Source organism: Elephantulus edwardii, unplaced genomic scaffold (assembly GCF_000299155.1).
Source record: "Elephantulus edwardii isolate Elephantulus edwardi_28Jun2011 unplaced genomic scaffold, EleEdw1.0 scaffold00066, whole genome shotgun sequence".
In the NCBI taxonomy this organism is placed as follows: Eukaryota; Metazoa; Chordata; class Mammalia; order Macroscelidea; family Macroscelididae; genus Elephantulus; species Elephantulus edwardii.
In genome coordinates, this window is record NW_006399816.1 from 13,905,624 (window position 1) to 13,912,648 (window position 7,025).

The following is a 7,025-nucleotide window of genomic DNA, read 5'->3' on the forward strand; positions in this document are numbered from 1 at the left end:
CACCAAACTGACAGGCAAGTGCTGTACCTTTTTGAACAATGTTCTCCCCAAACACAGTTAACACCAACCAGTTTACACCCAAATTTCCATTAAATCAATACAACCTACCCTCCAGAATCCAACTGTTCCAAACTGGAGCATCTTAGGCAAGACCCAAATGACTTTTAAATACATAGTCCCACTCACCAGGTTCTGATTGATTTAAACTAGAGGCCTCCAGCCCACAGCTGATTGTTAACAAAATCCAGAAAACCAATCAGCTTACATTCAATTGTTAACAAGATCAAAAACAACCAAACAGTTTACACCTGGCTTTCAACTAAATAAAAACAACCTAACAGAATCCAAATGCTTCAAACAGAAGCCTCCTGTGTAATTATTGCTTCTGAAAACCTGCTGGAGAGTCAGCTATGAATCATTTCCGACTTGACGGCACAGAACAACAATAACAACTACATGATACAAAAATGGGGTTCTGGTAGTATAGTGCATTATGTGGTGGTCTGCTAACTGAAAGATTAGCAGTTCAAATTCTTCCGCTGCTCCCCAGGGGCAAAAGAGGCACTCTCCTCACGTAAAGATGTACAGCTTCAGAAACCTTAAATGGGAGCTTGTGATGAGGTGGAATTTACTGAAAGCAGTGGATTCTAATACAAAACTCCCACTGCAACACACTGTACTCACTTGTGTTCCAAGTCCACTCTGGGCCCCTAATGTTTCCAATTCAACTATTTCCCAGCCTGCTGAGCCTTCAGAGAAGGGAAATCATGGGTCTCCTTAACCCAGGCTTTGTTGTCAGGCTGGCATGTCTGGATATCACCTTGGTAAACAAGACAGCTGATGTCTGCCTCATCATCAATAAAATCAAACTCACTTATATTGTATATGACTGAGGGACTACTGGTATTCATCCCCTTCAGATGTTCCCCACGCACTTTACAAACACCTTCCATTCATTCATTCACAGATTCACAACTGGCATGTTCTGCCTTCTGGCCTCATGTAGTAAAGTGACGTGAGAGACATTGTCCCAAATTCTCTCTTGCTGCAGTCACTGTCAATGCCACCGCTGCACACAGATGCACGTATTTCTTGAGATCTATTTCTTAGACTTTCATTGAAAACATTTTGCCTGCTGATTAATTAGAGGGGGGCCAAAAAAAGGCAAAATTGCTATGAGTGAGTTTCCAGTCTACTTATGCATAAGTCGAAAGCTCTTGTTATGTTGGGTACATTGTGCAAATTTTTACTGCTAGCAACCTCATGTGACAGAGTAAGTAGAACAATGACTCATCAGATTTTCTTGGCTATAGTCTTGACTGATACAGAGATTCAGGTCTTTGTCCCACAGATCCTCTGGGTTCTGATTGGAACAGCCAAAGTATCCAATGAGTAGCTGAGCTCTTAACCCTCTTACCAGGGCTCCTTGCTCTCCCTTTAAAGAAACAGAAATTGAAATTCCAACAGGATGCTAGAGACATCACCTGACCACTGTTGACCCAGTGGTGAAGATTTTTGTCTTCTCAAAGTTGAGATATACTCCATACTGAAGGTTATAGTCCTTGATCTTCTGCAGTGTTTCAAGTCCTCCTCATTTTCAGCAAAGTTGTGTCATCTGCATAACACAAGTTGTTGGTGAGTCTTCCTCCAAACCTGATGCCATATTCCTCTTCAAAGGGTCCAACTTAGAGAAGACAACGCAAATTATTATAGTGAAGTGTGCAAAGCACTGGAATCAGAGAATAAAAAAGAAGACCTCACCTGGCATTTCTCAAGCTGAAAGAGCCGAAGAACTAATTAAAACTTTGAGTTGCAATCCTGAGAGATGCTATGGGTAAGATCTTGAATGATCCAAGAAGCCTCAAAAGAAGATGAAAGGAATACACTGAGTCACTGTACCAAAAGGACTTAGTTGACACTGAAAAATTTCAGGAAGTACCACATGAATAAGAGCCAACAGTAATAAAGGAAGAGGTTCATGTTGCATTGAAAGCATTGGCAAAAAATAAGATCCCCAGAATTCACAGGATACCAACTGAAATGTTTCAACTAACAGATGCAGCTCCAGACAAGCTCACCAGTTTATGCCAGGAAATTTGGAGGACAGTTACCTGCTGACTAACTGGATATTTCCATCCCCAAGAAAGATGATCCAGCAGAATGTCAACCTTATCAAACAATCTCATTAATACCACGGCATGGTATTTGCAATTACTTGCTATGCATCAGAGAACTGGACAATGACTAAGAATGATAGAAGAAGGATTGATGCCTTTGAGTTGTAGTGCTAGATAAGAGTTTTGAACATACAATGGACTGTCAAGAGAACAAACAGATTTTTCCTGGAGAAGGTGAAACCAAGTTGTTCCTTGGAGGCAAAGGTTTTAAAGCTCCATCTCAAGTACTTTGGGCATGTTGCCAGGAGGGACTAGTTCTTGGAGAAGGACAGCATGCTTGGAAGGGTGGAGGGGCAGTACAGGAGAGGGAAACCCTGCATGAGATGGATTGATGCAGTGATTTAAGTAATGGATGTAGGTGTGTTGGAGACAGTGAGACTGGCTTAGGATAGGTCAGGGTTCAGATCTATTGTGCACAGGTTGCTATGAGTCACAGGTGATTTAATGGCACTTAAAACAACAACATCAACAACATTATTAATATCACATGCAAGTAAAATATTGCTAAGGACCATCCAAAAACTATTAGAACACTACATTGATATGGAACTGCCAGAAGATTAAGCTGGGATTAGGAGAGGCCATGACACCAGGACTTTCAGCAAGCAAGGTTGCTGTGACAACAATAAAATCATTGCTGATGTCAGACAGATCCTGGCTGAAAGCAGAGAATACCAGAAGAATGTCCATCTGTATTTTGTTGACTATGCAAAGGCATTTGACTGTATGAGTTATAACAAACTATGAGTAACATAGACAAGAATGGGAATCCCAGAGTACTTGACTGTGCTCCTATGAAATCTATACCTAGACCAAGAGGCTGTTGTCAAATCACAGCAAGAGAACACTACATGGTTTAAAATTAGGAAGGATGTTCCAGGGATATTTCATTTTTAATCAGTATGCTGAACAAATCCCTGGCATGTTGTCATTGTTGTTGTGTGCTGTCAACTATGACTCATAGAGATCCTATGCACAATAGCTCTGAACCCTCTCTATCCTGAGCCAATCTCACTGACTCTGACATACCTACCCTCATTACTCAAGTTACAGTGTCAATCCATCTCATCTTGGATCTTCCTCTCCTGTGCTGTCCCTTCACCCTTCCAAGAATTATGTCCTTCTCCAAAGATTGGTCTGTCCTGGCTACTTGACCAAAGCATGTGAGATAGTGTCTCAAATTCTTGTCTCTAAGGAGCAGCTTAATTTCATCCTCTCCAGGACTGACCTATTCATTCTCTTGGCAATTCATGGTATGTCCAATATCTTCTCCAGCACCATAACTCAAAGACATCAATTCTTCTGTTATCCTTAGTCATGGTCAGCTCTCTGATGCATAGCAAGTAATTGCAAAACCCACGGCCTGGATCAGGTGCACTTTAGTCTCTTGACGGACACCATTGTTCTTCAACACTCTAGAGAGGTCCCTGACAACAGATTTCCCTAATACAATTCGTAAAAATCCCTGGCATAGCAGGTGCTAAATAAAAGGCTGCTGTGAATCTGATGATGCTATTGTGATGAAGACGACCATAGTGAAAACACCAGAGGCAAAACTTGAGGCAGAAGCAAATAATTTTTTATATTCTTTTTTAAAATTGGTTTGCTTACAAAGATTATATGCATTGTGAAACACAATTCATTCTTCATTCACATTGTGTTTCATACAATCATTCTCATACATTGTTTTATAAAATCAATCACCACTGGACCTTGCCCTGTCTTTTCGCCTAAATCCTTCTCATTTGAGTCCCCTCCACCCATCAAACTGTGCAGCCCTGTGGTTTCACCCTCACCTATCCTCACCCCACTGCTTCCCCTCTCCCCCTTGAGTTTCTGTATATGTTTTACTAGTTATCCTTTTATTTTTACAATAATGGTCTTATCCCGTGTTTGTCCTTATGAGACCGTGTTAGCTCACTCAGCATATCGCTCTCCAGCCTCTTCCAAGTTATGTAGCATTTTTCAAAATCATTGCTCCTGAGTGCTGCATAGTATTCCATTGTGTGAATGTATCACAAATTCTCAATGCACTTGGTTGTGGTTGGACATTAGGGCTGCTTCCATGATCATACAATGGGGAATAATGCTGCTGTGAACACTGGTGTACAGACTTCCGTTTGTGTCCCAGCTCTAATTTCCTTGGGGCATATTCCTAGTAGTGGAATAGCTGGGTTATATGGTGTTTCTAGATTCAACAGTTTGAGAAAACACCAAACTGTCTTCAGAGTGTTTGCACCATTTTATAATCCCACCAAACAGTGCATGAGAGTACCCACCTCTCCACATTCTCTCCAACATTTATTGCTTGCTGCCCTACTAAATTTTGCCACTGCAATTGGAGTGAAATGGTATCTCATCATGGTTTTGATTTGCATCTCTCTTATTGCCAGTGATTTTGAGCATTTCTTCATGTGTCTGTTGGCCACCTGAATGTCTTTCTCATCCCTTCCTCCAGTTCACCAGCCTACTTGGTGTAAAAGACAAGATAGAAAGGCAACTAGGGTAGGCGTAGCTATGCTGACTTTAGCCAAATGTCTAAAGCTCAGCATCTTTTTTATAAAAGTGTTTGCAACTGCCGTCCGGTAAGAACAAATGCATGGCTGACCCTGCAGCAGGTTTCTGAAGTCATAAATTACACAGAAAATGATTACTCACTTTCTCCCTCGAAGCCACTGTTGGATTCAAACCACCGGAGAGGCACCACTTTTAGGTTAGCAGTACAATTCCCTACCAACCAGGTCACTAGAGCTCCCTTACGGGAGGGAGGAGAGAAAATGTGTAGGTATTTAGTACTGTCGGCCTGTGGGCAGAGTGGTCCTGTGTCTACAGGAAGAAGCCCAGGGCAGGCTGCTTGTCCCTCACCCAAGCTCTCAGGGGCGTGAGCTGGTGGAATTTTTGGCATCTGGTGCAGGAAATGTTTTCTGGGTTCCCACATACTTTTCTTATTCTCTCTAAATCAAATCAAGTCCTGGAAGCAGCTCAAAGCGTACTCCCTCAGGGGATAAGTCCCTGGTGCCTTTGTTTAACAACAAACAAGGTTCCAATCCAGGCTGGCCTGGTTCACCTTGACCAGAGCAGGGCTGTTGGGAAGGTGAGTGGAGAAGCCAAAACCACCTCTTCCCTTCCCCCTGCCATCTCCTCCCTCTTCTTCCAGATGGGTTGCCCACGGGGCTCAGCCCAGAGTTCTTGACCCTTGTCACACTGCTTTTCCCATTCAAAATTATCTTAGCTTAAGTTCTGGGTTCTCTAGATGATCAAAATTCTGTGTGTGTGTGTTTTTCAACAGAGATTTATTTCAAGGAAATGGCCAGCTCATGCAATTGTGGAGTCTCTCATTGCCATCAATTTGGAACTGACTCATAGCTGACTCTCCATTGGCTTGCTGTTGCACAGGAGGGAATTATCCTTCTTTCTTCCATGTGGATTCGAACCACCAGAGAAGTGCAGTGTTTGGATTAGCAGTGCAACTCCCCACAACTACACCACTTAGAAAGTCCCAGATCCACATGTCAGGCAGCATGCTGGAGGCCTCTGCTGGCTCCTGTTGCAAACAACAGCAACAACATCCCATTTCAACTTCACGGTTATTCTCCATTAGGTTCCCAAGAGTGTAAATTCATATGGGAGGAGACTGTCTGCTCGTGGACTTGAGCCACTAACCTTTAGGTCAGCAGCCCAATGCATTGCACTCTAAATCCAAAATCAGCTGGTCGGGTGGCAGGTGGGAGACTCCTGCAGGCTTGCATCCCAAGCACTGGAAGTCAGGCAATGAATAAGGAGTGATGGAGCAAACTTTGCTACAACATCCGTCTCTTTACTGCAGGCAGGCCACATCCCCAACAAGGATTTCTCCCCTTTCTGCTGCTAGGCTCCTTACATCAGATCACAGAGTGGGAAGTGGCTGCAGTGTGCCTGTTAACCCAGTGAGAATCACAGCCTAGCCAAGTTGATAAATGCCATAACCCCTAAGTTGACAAAGGCACCGGTAAGCAAAGTGCTGAATGGGGCTTAGAGAGCAGAAAGGTATCTTGCCAGGCAGAGGAACAACAGACTTGGTGCGAATACCGGCTTCCTACTGACCCTCAGCGTAATGTTTGGTTGAAGGACTTTACCTCCCTGAGCCTGTTTCCCACACAATGGGAACAATGGTGACAGCCTGGAAGGTGACTCAAGCCTTGACTAGGTGCCTGCCCCTTGGTAGACACTTCATAAATGTCAGTTTCCTATTTATCACTCTACAGCATCCCAAGTTTTGTCACTGTGACCTCTGCCGTTTCCAGAGTGTCACCAAGATGTGATTAATATTTCTCTGCAAATAGACTCACTTTTAAAACTCTATTTCACTTCCACAAATAGAAAACCAGCATCACTGGAAAAGCATGTATTTATTTGCTCAATCAATATTTATTGAGTGTTCATTTTGCACCAGGCACTGTTCTGGGTGCCGGGGACACAGCAGTGAACAAACAACCCATGCCCTCGCCTGCACACTCGGTAGGGGAAGCAGACAGCAAACAAACAGTGACAGTGTGACATCAGGCAGCAATGTGCACCTTAATGTCCTGGGAGAAGACAGCAAAGACCCTGCTTCATTTCCTAGAGCCAAAAGAAGTGGGTTTAACCCAAAGTAATTGAACTTAGAGACTCTATTGGCCAACCAACCAACCAACTGCCATCAAGTCCATCCTGACTCATAGCAGTCCTCTCCCAGGCTTTCAAGACTCCAAATCTTCACAGGAGACTGCCCACATTTGTCCTGTGGTGCAGCTGATGTACATAATCCATCAGCCCAGCATGGAAGACTATATGACATTGGGGCCACTTTAGATGTCTCCAGAGGTTATC